Source organism: Tribolium madens, unplaced genomic scaffold (assembly GCF_015345945.1).
Source record: "Tribolium madens isolate multiple individuals breed KSU strain unplaced genomic scaffold, Tmad_KSU_1.1 Scaffold_97;HRSCAF=244;Tcas5.2_LG3a, whole genome shotgun sequence".
NCBI lineage: Eukaryota > Metazoa > Arthropoda > Insecta > Coleoptera > Tenebrionidae > Tribolium > Tribolium madens.
The window spans coordinates 13,574,884-13,590,299 of record NW_025401069.1 but is presented as its reverse complement, the minus strand read 5'-3'; positions in this window follow the sequence as shown (position 1 = coordinate 13,590,299).

Below are 15,416 nucleotides of genomic sequence, written 5' to 3'. Positions count from 1 at the left end.
GCGAGTTCTGGCGCACCCTGTGTAGATTTAAAAACTAGAATGATTTTTGACCTTATTTAAATAATATGTGACAAGAAAATAAACAACGACCTCTTTTAATCCTGAGAATGAGAAATGTCAAATAATTTGTGAAAATATTTAGTTAGAGTAAAAATCGATATTTTTTTCTGAAGGAATAAAGCGTCACTTTATTCCCTATTGGGAGAAAATACAATGAAATAAAAAAATGTCTATAATAAATAGAAAACAAAATTTTGCTTTGGTGGACAAAATATTTCAAGATTCGGTATAGGGTAAGTCCGGGAGAGATAGAACGTTTTGTCATCAGTCCTAAAATCAAGCAAAATAATTTATATTTTTTTGATTTAATTTAATGTATTTTTGATTGGAATTGTAGACAATTGTTTTCTATTTTATTGTTCTAATAAATCAGTGACGAATTAAATGCCAGCTGTTGGAGACGGAAATGCTTCACTCTATTTTCTTAGAATTACTTACATTTTTCCTTTGTTTCATCACCTGATAGCGAATTCACCTTAAATAGAAAATGAAAATTGTTTCTTTGAATAACTTACATCAAGTAATAGAGGAGACAATTCGCTCTCATTTGTAAATTTTAAGGCTAACTTAGTACTCCAACTAAAAAAAAATTGTAACTTTATTAATCGTTGACCGATTTTTTTGAAATTGTTATGTTTTTATTAATTTATTTTAAGTAAACCACCACTGGCCAAAAAAACACAAAAAATGTTTTTTTTGTTTGAAAATTTGTTTTTTTTTTTGGACCACTTTGAATCAGAAAATTGTTCATTACGGCCCTGATATGGTTTAAATTGTTCTAAATTTTGCACTGATTGTACATAAACAACCAATCTCTCGAATTATTTAGAAAATTTTTTCGACGATTTGACAAGCGGTTTTAGCCTTCATTTGTAATTTTTTTGGGCTAGTTTAGTACTTTAACTACAAAATTGCTCCAACTTCATTATTTGTTAACTTAACCAATTTTGTTCAAATTTTTAATGTTGGCAGAAATTTATTCTAAGTGCTGACAAAAAAAACAAAAAATGATATTTTTTTGAAAAGTAAATTTTTTTTTTAACCATTTTGAATATTTGTGCCAAGTTTTGCACTAATTGTATGGAAAAAAATAATCTGTCGAATTATGGATTTTTGAAAGACTTGGCATATATGTACAAATTTTAATACACAAAAAATCAAAGAAGCCGATTTTTAAAACAAAAATTTTATTATTTTTATTTTTCTTGTCGAAAAATCTAAGATCTGTTTTGATTGGTTGATTTTAAAAGATGTAATGACTGGCAACTTTAAGGCATTAATCAGATTTTATCAAAATTTATAACCTCACACTACCTGATTTATATAATTAATAAAAATTCACATATTAGGATTCAAAATTTATATTTATTTAATTATTTATATTTATTTCTCTTCCTACTAAACGTCATTCCACCCGATTTGCAAATATTTTATATAATTCAATTTTTCTTCTGATAAACTGGAAATCTATTTTTTGTTACGTCGATAGAAATAATAAATTCATGTCATAACCTCACATTAAAAAATTAAATTAAATTACACATTCCTTGCCCAAATTTTTTTTTATATTGGGCTCTTAAATTCTAAAACAAATCACTACCAAACCAACTGTCAGAAGTGTCAGATTGAATGATTAAAATTCAACGCATTCTTGGTTAATTCTTTGGCGAAAATAATATTAATTAACAAAAATAACCCGTCTGTTGCAGTAAAGGTTGGATTGAACTTTGATTTTTCATCATCGTTTATTGTCAAAAATTTGAGACTTTTTGCTATAGCGTGTAACAAAATTGCTCCGTAGTCTATTTTTGTGCGAGAGAGATGGCTAATTAGTTTTTACACGGGTTGAGAGCGTTGGAGCTATCACGTTTAAGTAAGATATAAAAAATAACGAGTTATATTCAAGATTTTTTCTAATAACATATGGAATGGGACAATTTTATGATTGTTGTTAATGATTGGTGTCCGGCGTTGTTTATCGCATTGTCTTTCCGGTTGTTGATTTGTGGACTGCCTTCGACTAATTGTGGTAACACGGTATTTGCATTTGCACGTGAAAAATTCCGAACAAATATGCAGTTGTTAGTCTTACAATGGATCAGTATCTCGCGTCCAAAGGCAGTATTTCAACAATGCCAACATAATTGCTCGCTCAATGACATATTATATTGATTGGGGTGAAAAAAGCAAAGCCAAATAATTAGCACTTTCTCCAATATTAATTCATTAATTTATATACAGTCAGCGTCTGGTAGCAAAGTTAGGCGTCAAAATTTTATTAATGGGGTGGCCTGGGGGCACCAGAACGGGACCACGCCTCGCAAACCAAAGCGTTTCAGCTTGGAATTTCTATCTATCAACCAGACCAGATGCATTATCTCAACGCATTGGTCGGTCGGTGTAGGAGGCAACGGTACAAATACCTAAATAATCGCCGCGTTCACTACAACCGACTTACCATAAAATATGACATATCAATAAAATACCAAATGAATTATTCATTATTATACAGAGTGTCTCAGCGAGTTGAAAAAATCCATTAGTGGCCTTTAAATGGTGAAATTTACTACTAGTACTAATCCAGTCCATCGCCTAAAATTATTTTCAACTATACAGTGTGTCTCAAAAATAAGTTACATTTTCAAATGAAATATCATATGTTTGTTAGCGTTTTTGGATGTAGATTTTTGTGACAATGTTTTTATTAGTCGATTTTGTTTAGTTTTACAAATAAGGCGGTTTTTGTGCACTTTTTTAAAATTTATTACACAAAAACTAAGACATCAAGAAATATTTTTTTACTACCGCAAAGAAGCTTCAAGCCATAAGGTTGTAACATTTTTTTACAAAAGTAAATTGAAGAGAAAAGATAAACAAAATAGAATTAAATGCAAACAGACTGATTAATTATTGTATTATTTAAAAAAAGTAAAGAAAGTTTCAATAATACGGCAGAAAATATAAAAGTTAGGAGAATAGCAAAAAGACAAGAGACGGAACTGCACACAAATAAGTATTTTATATAAAAATACACATTTTTTAATTTTTATTGTCCCTTTTGAACAACATATTTGTTCTCCATTTCCCTAATTTTTTTAAAATAATTTTTTAAGAACGATGAAAAGTGAATGTTGTTCTATGAGACATTGTGTAATTTTTTCACATTGTTAATTTAAATTAAAGAAAGCACAAAAATATTTGTTCAGTAATTTTTGCAAGGCAAAAAACTAAAAGTAGTCAGTATAATATAATATTTTTCACAGTAAAAAAATAATAGTTCAGAATAATAATATATTTCTCATTGCAATTGTTTGATATAAAATAAAAACATCAATTATCTGGGATGAAACAAAAAAAAATAGGAGAAAAGAGAGAAAAGAAAAAATTACAAACAAAAAACTTGCCATATTAAAAAAATCGAAATCTTTTACAGTAATAGTAAAAATCTCGAGAACAAAAGTAAGTTAAAGAGAAAAAAAGAATTAAAAAAACAAAGTAGAATTAACTGCAAGCCAACTAATTAATTAGTGTATTATTTAAAAAAAGTAAAGAAAATTTTAACAATTCGACAGAAAATGGAAAAGTGCAGAAAATAGAGAAAAAACTGCAAACAATTTTTAATTTTTATTGTTCTTTTTGAACAACATATTTGTTCTCCATTTTTCTGAATTTTTTAAAATAGTTTTTTAAGAACTATGAAAAGTGAATGTTGTTCTATGAGACATTGTGTAATTTTCTCACATTGTTAATTTAAATTAATGAGAGCACAAAAATATTTGTTCAGTAATTTTTGCAAGGCAAAAAACTAAAAGGAATTAGTATAATAAAATATTTTGCACAGTAAAAAAGTAGTAGTTTAGAATAATAATATACCAGGTGAATAAAAAGTATGGAACCAAACGTTTTTTGCTTAAACTATTTATTTTTTGAAAAAATTAATTGATGAGTGATAAAGTACTATAAAAATGTGATGATTTAACAAGAATAAAATTTTTCGAAATTTCCTTTCGTTTTTGAGTTCTACAAAAAAAAATATTTTTTTAAATGGCAACCCAGTATAAAATCATTTTTCTCATAAAAGCTATACTCAAAGGATTACAACTAGCTACTTTATATTTAATTTTTTCAAAAAATTTTTTTACATAAATTGCAATTTTGACAAAAAAAAATCGTATAATTCAAAAACAAAACAAAATTTCGATCTGAAAATACACATTTTTTATATTACCTTACTTTATATTAATTATTTTTTTCTGGAGGCAAATGATTAAATGGTTCCATATTTTATATTCACCCTGTATTTCTCATTGCAATTGTTTGATATAACATAGAAACATCAATTACCTGGGATGAAACAAACAAAAAAAATGGAAGAAAAAAGATAAAAGAAAAAACTACAAACAAAAAACCTGCTATATTAAAAAAATCGAAATTTAGTAATAGTAAAAAACCAGTGAACAAAAGTAAGTTAAAGAGGAAAAAGAATAAAAAAATACAAAGAATTAACTGGAAGCAAACTAATTAATTATTGTATTATTTTGAAAAAGTAAAGAAAATTTTAATAATTCAACAGAAAGTGAAAAAGTGAAGAGAATAGATTAAAAAAGAGAAGAAACTGCAAACAATTTGTAATTAATTTTGTTTTTAATTTTTATTGTTTTTTTTTTTTGAACAACATACTGGGTGTCCCAGCGAGTTGAAAGGGTCTATTTGTGACCTTTTAATAGTAAAATTAAAAAAAAATTATGTGACATTGATAGAAACTAATCTAGTCCATCACCTAAAATTATTTTCAACTATACAGCATGTTCCAAAAATAAGTTACGATACAAACTTGTGTTTTTTTAAATGAAACACCATATGTTTTTTAGCGTTTTTGGATGTAAATCTTTAAGACAATATTTTTAAGCTAAACTTTTGATTTTGTTTTTTTTGACAAAAACATGCACTTTTTAAAAATTTATTACACAAAAACATCTAGAAATATTTTTTTACTACCGCAAAGAAGAAGGTACAAGCTATAAGGTTGTAACATTTTTTTAGTGTGTTGCATTTGCAAAGATAAAATAATTTGTTAAAAGTTCAATAACTTAAAAAAATTAAATGGAAATTGTCTTTCTAAAAGTATTTACTTTTAGGTGTTTATAATCAATAACAAAAAAGATATTTAACGTTAAACATTACAAAAAATAATTACTATTGTTTCAGTAGCCAAAAAGTGCACAGTTGCACAAGAGATGGAAAAAATATCAATTAATAATCACATTTGTGTTAAACTGAATCCATTATTCTTTATTTTTACAATAAAATAATTCGAATTTTAGTATTTATAACGACTTTTACAATCTCTGAATAAATCAAGTGATCCGTGGAGGAATTACTATGGTTGCCATAGTATCAACAATGCTTAGATATTGATAGGCATTGTTGCTACAATTAACATTTAAATCTATTGGATGCAAAAATAAAAAATAGGGTATTTCATTTAAATTTTTTAAGTTATTTAACTTTTAACAAACTTCTTAATTTATTAATTTTTACAAATGCAAAACACTAAAAAATTGCTACAGCTTTAAATTCTGTACTTTCTTCTTTGCAGAAGTAAGAAAAAACTTGTTCTAGCTGTCTTAGTTTTTGTGTAATAAAATTTTTATAAGTGTACGTTTTTATCAAAAAAACCGTTTTATGTCTAAAACTAAGCGAAATCGGCTAGTAAAAGTTAAGCGTAAAACATTGTTTTAAAAGACAAAGAAACATACGGTGTTTCATTTAAAAAAATTTGGTGTGAACATCACACGACTTTCCTTATCCTACTTATTTGGAAAACATCTTAATAACGACAATAATTTAGTGCTGAATTACACGCGAAATACATCATAGATGTCATTTTTTTTAGTTCGGTACCCATTATTATCATCATTTTATCATATTTTACTGTTATTTAGGTATATTTTATGATTCTAAGAATTTGTATCCCCATGAATTTATTGATTCAACCGTATAATTTTGCAGCCGATTTTTACCAATTGTTTCGTGCTACGTCCCCTTCCTACATACCAAATATCAATTTTCTAGCTCTTATCGTTCGTTTTTGGGACATGCTAGTTGAAAATAATTTTAGGTGATGCACTAGATTAGTATCTATCAATGTCCTATACATTTTTTTTTAAATTTTGCCATTTAAAGGTCAGTAATGGACGTTTCAACTCGCTGGGACACCTGTATTAAAATCGGTATAGAGCTTATCAATAACCACACAGTGTGTGAAAAACTCGGGATTCAAAGTCGTAACTCACACCATAACACGTGGACTCGGCTTAAATCAAGATTAGAACAATGTCGGTATCTATACACAATGTTGTACGACTTGTTTAACTACAAACCAAATTTATGTACCTAATAAATAATTGGATTTAGCGTTACAGTGTTTTTTTCGAGTTTACTAACACTGAAATGAAATTTGGTGCAAATTGTAACAAATAGCGACGAAAGCTGGGGGATTTAATGGAGATAATGTGAATCTTTATTTGACAAATCAGCACTTTTCAAGCCGAGTTTATGGCTCTTATGTGTGTACAAAATCCCAAACTTTATAGTTTCTCGTTCTTTTCATATGTTAATTGGTGAGTGTGAGGTTTCTTTTTTCCTTTTTGCATTATTAATAGTTCATAGAAATTCTTCACACTCGTCATAGAGCATTTTAACTGATGGCATCGTAATTATTTCTCTAGAAAACCATACTTTCTGCAATTTACTATTAATTATAGAGAAAAATAAAAAAAATCAACGTTTTTTGGTCTTTTGACTGGATTTTTTTTTACATTTTTATATTTCAGCAAAAATTTTCAGCATGTTAAAATTGTTTTTTCTTGTCTTTTTCACTGCTTCAGCAATTTCGGAAGAGAATTGTAGATTATCAGCATTCAACATTTTGCCCTACTAACTGCACTAGTTAAATTACTAAACAATTTCGAAAATTCCGATCCTGACGCGTGATGTTTGTTTATAAGTATTGCTATTATTTCAATACTTGTAAAGCGTCCTGATTATTTTGTTCATTTACTTGCTAATTACGTGTTGCTTGATCTGAATATGTTTGCTAATAAAATAGTATCAGGACTCGTGCCTCAGAAAACAATTTCAAGTAAGATAAGATGCCAGAAACATGGATCAAAAAATTTTGACATTTGACATTTTTTTATGTTTATTTAATGACACTAATGATCCTGTATATGTTTTTTTTTGTAAGTGTGTAAGAAAATTTTCCAATAAAAAAAGCCACAAATAACATTAAACAGAGTTACAATTTAGAATGAGTAAAATATCGCATTTCAGAACTGATTTTGTAATTTTTTGCATTGTTGTTTCAAGATTTCAGGAATTTAGTAAGTTTCTGGGTAAGTTCATAAAAAAAAATTCAGAGTACATTTTACAATTTTTTGTCTTGTTTTGGAAAATCTTTTTAATTTATTTAGTGTCTTGGTTAACAAATGTTTAACGAAATAAGCAAGTTTCTAAGTAAAAAATGCTCCTAATATTATAAAAAAAATTCCGAATCCATTTTACAATTTTTTTTCTTGTTTTGCAAAATCTTTTTAATTTATTTAGTTTCTTGGTTAAAAAATGTTTAAAATAAATGAAAATATGGCTTTTTAAACCTTATTTTTCAATGTTCAGCTTTATTTTGGCAAAATGTAGAATTTATTAAGTTCTTCAGTAAAACTTTTTAAACTCATCAAAATAATCAAAAATAGTGATTTTTAGAATTTATTTTAAAATACTTAGTTTTGCTAAAATTTTTTGGGAGTTTTTTGGAGAAACGTTTGATAACTTAAAACTTAATTTTACAATTTCTTGCCGCATCGTTTTGGAATTTGTTTTCAAATTCATTTAATTTTGCAGGAAAAGTGCTCTAAATCTTAGAAAAAAAAACAAGAATAAGACATTTTACGAGTTTCTCGGTAAAAAACGCTACTAAATTTACAACAAACTTATTTTGTAGTCAATTTTGCAAATTTTTTGCCCCGTTTTGTTAAAATAAATTTTGTTTTTTGATAAAAAATGCTTTAAACTTATCAACCTGACCTGACGTGACCTGAGCAGAAATAAGGCCTCTTAAAATCGCACAATTTATAAAAATTTTCACCAAAACTTTAACAAGATTTATCAAAATAATTGAAAATAACGCATTTCAGAAGAAGTTTTGGAATTTTTCTATTCTTTTACGCTACAGGGTGTCAGAACTTGCGTCCCAGAGAAAAAAATCAAGTAAGATGGAACATGGAAAAAAGTTTTAAAAAATTCTGTCAAAAAATTTTGACATTTATGTCTATTTAATGACACTGATGATATAGTTATATTTTTTTGTAATTATTTAGTAAAAAAAAATTGCCAATAAAAGCCACAAATAACATTAAACAGAGTTTACAGCCTCCTTGTATCCTCTTCTAATAGCCTGTAGCAAAAAAAAAACTTGGAAAATTATTTTAAGTGCAAAATTTAAACTCTCATAACTTCGAATTTTTTATAGATAGAATTTTTTCGTATTCTTGTTATCTTTCTCTGGACTTCATTTTGAAAACTGTTGCAAGTTTCAAAAATGTGAATAGCTTGATTAGGAGTCATGAAAGGTCGCGGAAGTGGTTGCCCTGCAAACAATGTTGAATTTCCTTAAACAAGCTATTATTAAATCGATTTAGTTGTAGTTTAATTGAAACAAGTAAGATTTCATGAGGAGGCGGAATCATTGCGATGAAATCTTGTAAATATAGGTAGGAGGTTGCCGTGAGGTTGAATAAAATTCTAGAAAAAGTGATTAAAATTGAAATTCATGCCAGATTGCTGCGTTCATTAGTACATCCGTTATTAGTATATCCATTGTCAATGGTTAAGTTTCTACAAAGCGAAAAGTCACTTGCTTTATACTTCTTATACTTGTCTAATTAAATCCGCGTTCCGAACTGGATAATTGTTGGAATTATTTACTGCTTTCAATTTATCATTTCATATTTATTTTGTCTCGGTTACATTCAACTGCGCTCAAAGACAAAACGAAATAATGAGCACTGGAAAGTATGTTCCGTAAGCGGTTACGACTTTTTGGAATTCATTTATGAGGGCCATTTTTCACCAAAATTAATCACTTCCACCACAAGTTGGTAAAAACACCAAATTCGACGTTTTTCAACAACAAGATTTCAATTTACGAATTATCGTACAATTCAAAGAACATCACAGGAAATTGATTCAAATGAAATTTTTATTTTTATTATTTTAAAACTGAATTAGAAAAAAACACTTGTATGTAGTATACAGGCTAAATTGTAACTCTGTTCAATGTTATTATATAGGGTGCGCCAGAACTTGCGCCCCAGAGAAAAATGTAAGGTGAAAAAATATTTAAAAAAATTCGAAGTTATGAAAGTTTAAATTTTGCATTTTGGCTAGTCTATTTATTTGATAAAAACTGGTTTGTTGTTTAACCGAAATGTTATTGATAAAATTGAATAAAATGTACTTGTACATAATAGGCTTTGTAAAATGCTTTTTAAGAAAATAAAAATTCGGCAGAATTCAAATACAAAAAAAAATCCAGATATTTTTTAATTTTTTAATGTTGTAAAAAAGATTTTTCTTAATTTTCTAATGTCACTCTATGTATTGGTATATGTTGCACATTTTACATAAAATCTTTTTTGTTTTAAGCTTTCTTATTTATTTATTTTTACTATCAAACACCTTAATAGAAAAGTAATTAGTAATTAGTTTTAATTCAAAATATCAGTTTTTTATTCTAAAACCTATAATCTGTTAACACCGGGTGATCGAAAGTGATTATTTGTTATACAGGGTGTGACAGAACTCGTGCTCCAGAAAAAAATGTAAGGTAAGATACCAAGAACATGGAAAAAATGAAAAAAATCTATAAAAATTTCGAAATTACGAGACTCTCTTTTATTTATTGCTGGAAAAATAATTTTCCAAGTTTTTTTGCTACAGACTATTAGAAGTGGAAACAAAGAAGCTGTATCCTAAATTGTAACTCTGTTCAATGTTATTTGTGGTTTTTATTGGCAAAATTTTTGTACTTTTACTAAATAATTATAAAACACATATAAAGGATCAACAGTATCATTAAATAGACAAAAAAAAATGTCAAATGTCAAAAAATACATATCAAAATTTTTCAACATTTTTTCCATGTTCCATCTTACTTGAAGTTTTTCTCTGGGGCGCAAGTTCTGACACACCCTGTAGAGTAAAAGAATAGAAAAATTCGAAAATTACTTCTGAAATGCGTTATTTTCAATTATTTTGATAAATCTTGTTAGTTTTGGTGAAATTTTTTATAAATTTGTGCTTTATATTTGCTTAGGTCACGTTTAAAGCATTTTTTATCAAAAAACAAAATATATTTTGACAAAACAGGGCAAAAATTGCAAAATTGACTCGTAAATGAGTTTGTCGTAAATTTAATAGCGTTTTTTACAGAGAAACTCATAAAATGTCTTACTGTTATTTATTTTCTAAGATTTAGAGCACTTCTCCTGCAAAATTAAATGAATTTGGAAAAAAATTTCACAACGATGAGGCAAGAAATTTTAAAATTAAGTCTTAAGTTATCAAGCGTTTTTCCAAAAAACTCCCAAAAGATTTTAGCAAAACTAAGTTTTTCAAAATTACTTCCAAAAATCACTATTTTTGATTATTTTGATGAGTTTAAAAAGTTTTATTGAACAACTTAATAAATTCTACTTTTTGCCAAAATAAAGCTCAAAATTGAGAAATTAGGTTTAAAAAGCCTTAGTTTCACTTATTTCGTTAAACATTTTTTAACCAAGAAACTAAATAAATTAAAAAGATTTAGCAAAACAAAAAAAAAATTGTAAAATGGACTCTGAATTTTTTTTATAATATTAGGAGCATTTTTTACTTAGAAACTTACTAAATTCCTGAAATCTTGCAACAACAATGCAAAAAATTACAAAATCAGTTCTGAAATGCAATATTTTTACTCATTCTAAATTGTAACTCTGTTTAATGTTATTTGTGGCTTTTAATGGCAACATTTTCATTCATACTTACAACAAAAAAACATATACAAGAATATCAGTGTCATTAAATAAAAATAAAAAAATGTCAAATGTTAAAATTTTTTGACAGATAGAATTTTTTAAACATATTTTCCATGTTCCTGGTATCTTATCTTACTTGAAATTGTTTTCTGAGGCACGAGTTCTGACACACCTTGTATACTATTTAATCAACAAACATGTAAGTAGCAAGTAAATGAACAAAATAATCAGGACGCTTCAGAAGTATTGAAATAATAACAACACTTATTAACAACAGACATGAAAAAATGTCACATGCAAAAAATAAATGTCAAAATTTATTGACAGATAGAATTTTCTAAACATTTTTTCCATGTTCCATTTTACTTGAAATTTTGACACACCCTATAGAGTAAAAAAATTTAAAAAAATTCAAAATTACTTCTGAAATGCGTTATTTTCAATTATTTTGATACAATTTTGCAAAAACACTAAAACAGGTCAATTTTGTTTCCGAGGGGGACATTTTTTGTACCACCACGCATCCCAACTTAAAAAAAATTAATGGCACTACCTCACTTGTGGCACATCAAATGAAAGCTATTTAAACAACTTTTCAAATTTTTTTACCAAAATTGGAACAGGCTGAGATACAGGGTGTTGTAATAAAAACAAACCACCCTAATTATGTTTTTAAGAAGGACATTTTTTGACGCAATTTTAAAAACATCCCCACTAACCCTTTTACCTCTATGCTATTTAACTCTAAAATGTCAAATAGCACTAACACACTAGTGATACATAATATAAAAACACTTAAATGATTTCTGAAAAAAAAATCTTTGGGAACTTAAGAACTATTCCAATTTTTTAGGTACCTAATAAGGAAATAAAAATAAGTTTGTCACAGCTCCAATAATAATTACTACAACATTATTAAGTTTCCAGTAATTTATTTTAATAGTTTTTATTAGAAATAATGACTAATTAGAAACATTAACTTTTGTGAATATCTTGTGAGTAATTGTTTTTTTAAAACATCCTGTATCTTATAAATGGAGGGTCTGATTCAAATTTGGTAAAAAGTCTTGAAAAGTAGTACCATTAAAATTTTTGAACTTGTCGTGGATGGGGGTTGAAGGGTTACTGGGGGTGCTTTAAAAATTACGTCAAAAAATGTCCCCCCCGGGAACAAAATTGGCCTGTTTCTGCGTTTTGCAAAATCTTTTTAGTTTCCGAGATATTCGAGGTGGCTTGTTTTTATTGGTCCACTCTGTATTATTATAAAAGCCCGAGTCTAAAATGCAAATTTGCTAAAAACATGCCTCAAAGTCATGAATTGTTCCATGTAAATGAGGAGGCCGCATCCTTGATTGTTAAGTATAAAGGCAAGAAAGACTTTACCGGGTGTTCGTCTAACCTGATTCGATAAATGCTAACCCCTCTTGATATGCAAAATATTATTCCGGTCTTGCCGGTTCTTAGGGACAAAGGGGGTGTTGGAGTCCCACGAACGACGCAAAATTAGTGTTGGAGCTTGATTAAGTTTGTTCCAAGTTTCCATTTATCATAATGAAAAATTGAGCAATAAAATTCGTCATACATGTAATTTTTTTCCCTCCTCGAGTTAAGTTGAGTCCGAAGTTAGCTCTGAAGATGACATTATGGTTAGAATTGCTTGGTAGCCTCCGAGAAGTGATTTATAGCGGCGACTTTCAACGCTGTTGGATACAAACAAGGTCGTTAGGTTTATTAGTGTTTGTTGGTTTTTTAACTACAGCATTTTGCTGCTTGTATTTTACATATGTGTAAGCAATAGGTTTCAATTTTAAGATTGGAGATAAAACTCTTCTTTATTCAAATCAAACATATTTCCATATTTTAGAAACACAGACTGTAAAATGGACATCGACCATCTAGGGTAGAGTCGGGTGAGATGGACTGGTACTTGGAACATGATATTTTATAGCAGTGTTAATTCTAATACAGGGTGTCCCAGCGAGTTGAAAAAGTCTATTAGCGATCTTTAAATGGTAAAATTAAAAAAAATCGTATAGGGCATTGATAGATCTAGTGCATCACGTAAAATTATTTTCAAAAAAAAAACAAATTTTTTGAATTTACGAAGAGGAACGGTAGTAAAATTGTAAAAATAGTCAATTTTTCAACCATTGTAATCAACGTAAAAAAATCTATCGATTGACGCCAAAGCCAAATTTTTAAACGCCGATTACGGCGAAACTAGAGGAGATTGCGCAAAATGCTTGGAAAATTCGTAATCAGCGCGTCAAAATCTATCGTATAAGTCGAATCTGAGACATATTCAAAAACACCAGTTTAACAAATTTTTCCTTTTTTTATTTTGTAAATTGCGGTAAAACTATATCTCAATGATATAATATTTTGTCGTAGACATATCTATGTAAAATACTTTGGGAAATCGATTGGCGTCGAGAAAACGGGAAAATAGTTGACAGTTTATAAGTTATACTTGAATTAATATTTCGGATATTTTTTAATTTATTAGCAATTTTCTCGTTAATTATTTAACGTAGGACAATTATCTTTTTTCATATGATAAAAAATTAAATTTGCTTTCCAACGGTACCAAACAAGACGAAATAGCATCAATAATTGCGAAGTTATTGCCAATAAACCGCTCCGGGTACTAAAAATTGTCCAAAATTTCGACAAAAATCGAAAAAATTAAAAACGTCAAATTGCAACCAATTGCACTCTTGGGGGTTCTGGAGACTTATAAAAACGTTGTAAAAATGCAAAAAATAAATTTTTGAAAAATTTTGTATGAATATATTGAGTTAAAACATTGAAACTGTCGGGCGGCGTGGTGGCTCAGCGGCATAAGGTCCCGCTTTCCAGCAGGTAGGTCCGGGTTCGATCCCCGGTAAAGTCAACAATTTTTCACAAATTCAAATTTAAAACTAATTCAAATTAGCGTTAAAAGATGGCGGGCGCATGAGAGCGCGAACTTTAAAACATGTACACATGTTCTACTAAGCATAATAAGAGAGAGCGCAAATACTAACTTAAATAAGCACCAATAGATGGCGGGCGTATAAGAGCGCGAACTTTAAAACATGTATTCACAAAAGTGTTAAAAGTGTAAAAAGTTAATAGTGTATAAGGAAACAAAAGGTAAGTTGGAAGAAATAGAATGAAAAGGTAAGTTTTGTAATAAAAATAAAGAAATACAATTTTATTTTTAATTATTATTATGAGTACTAATTAATAATTCAAATAAATGTAAAAGATAAAAGCACTAAAGCTTTAAAACATGTACATAAGTGTACTAGGGAAATAAATATTAATAAATAAAGTGAAATATTAAGTTAAACTCATGAAATGTATAATAAAAATCATAGAAACTAATAAAAACTTTTCATTATTTTGTAAATTTGTAAACGTTTAATATTTTCATAGATAACTTTGACGTCAATTTTAAAAGTGTAATAAAGTCGTATCACAGATTAATATTATTATGAATACAATTTTGTTTTTTTCATAGCGGTCTTTGTTACAAATAAAATTCTTTAATTTGGCAAATAAACATAAAAGAAAATGTGAGAAATGAAAGTTGGCCAAGGTTTTTCAAATTATTAAGTATTTTAATTTCAATCAACTTTTTTTAAATTTCTTGGCTAAAAATGAAAGATCTGAGTTGGCCGATGATTTTGAAATTTGCTATTGGGGCTTAACTTTTATTATAAAGTTTTTGTCGTACTTTTGAAAATACTTGATTTTTCAAAAGTAGCTACAGAATGCGCCAGAACTCAAGGTAAGATACCAGCAAAAATGATAATTATTAATCTATTTTCAAAGTTATGAAATTTAAATTTTCCGTTTTGACTCTATTTATTTCTGTTGGAAAAATATTTTTGCTACAGGGCATAGGAAGAGGAAACTAGATGTCTTAGTTTTCGTGTAATAATTTTTAAAAAGTGCACAAAAACCGCCTTATTTTTAAAACTAAGCAAAATCGAGCAATAAAAGTTTATCTTAAAAACATTGTAAAAAAAATCTACATCCAAAAACGCTAAAAAACATATGGTGTTTCATTTAAAAAGAAACACAAGTTTGTATTGTAACTTATTTTTGAGACACGCTGTATAGTTGTTTCTATCAATGTCCTATATGTAGGAGATTGATAAATGATAGTGCATCGCCTGAAATTGCTTTCAACTATACAGTGTGTCCCAATATTATGTTTTTTAAACCACATTAGTGGTTGAATTTACATAGGTTCTCCGAAATGTGGTCCATTTCTCCCGGACTTACCCTATA